We start from the raw sequence: 501 nt of genomic DNA on the forward strand, positions 1-501 counted from the left end.
ACTTACCTGATTCAAGAATCCAGGAGGGTTTAGATAATCTCAGTAGCTCTAGAACTCTAGATACATTACAAATGGAAAACATAACCAAAGTGATAGAATTAGTAATTACTTAGGAAAATATGAGCATTGTTACTGCAGCAAAGGGACAGATATATGATTATACCCATGTTCTCAATTTAATTGGTGTTTCCATCGCTAGTGCCAAATCACTAAAATATCCATGATAGTCAATGTTGGCCCCTTAGATGTTTTTACATGAATATCTGGGTTCACGTTAAATCATTAACACATAATTGATCATATTAATCTCCAAAAGAGCACTATACAAAATTAAATCGTGCTAAAAATATCTCTAGCAAGAATAGTATGCTCAAACCAATCAAAAGGCTTTGGGATCTCATGATCAGCCTAGGAAGGGATGCAAAGAACCAGCATCAGGATCACTCTAGTAAAAGAGCTTGTATAATAGAAACAGTTCCAGTAGAAACCCTGATCATAGTT

Source organism: Phoenix dactylifera, chromosome 4 (assembly GCF_009389715.1).
Source record: "Phoenix dactylifera cultivar Barhee BC4 chromosome 4, palm_55x_up_171113_PBpolish2nd_filt_p, whole genome shotgun sequence".
Lineage (NCBI taxonomy): Eukaryota > Viridiplantae > Streptophyta > Magnoliopsida > Arecales > Arecaceae > Phoenix > Phoenix dactylifera.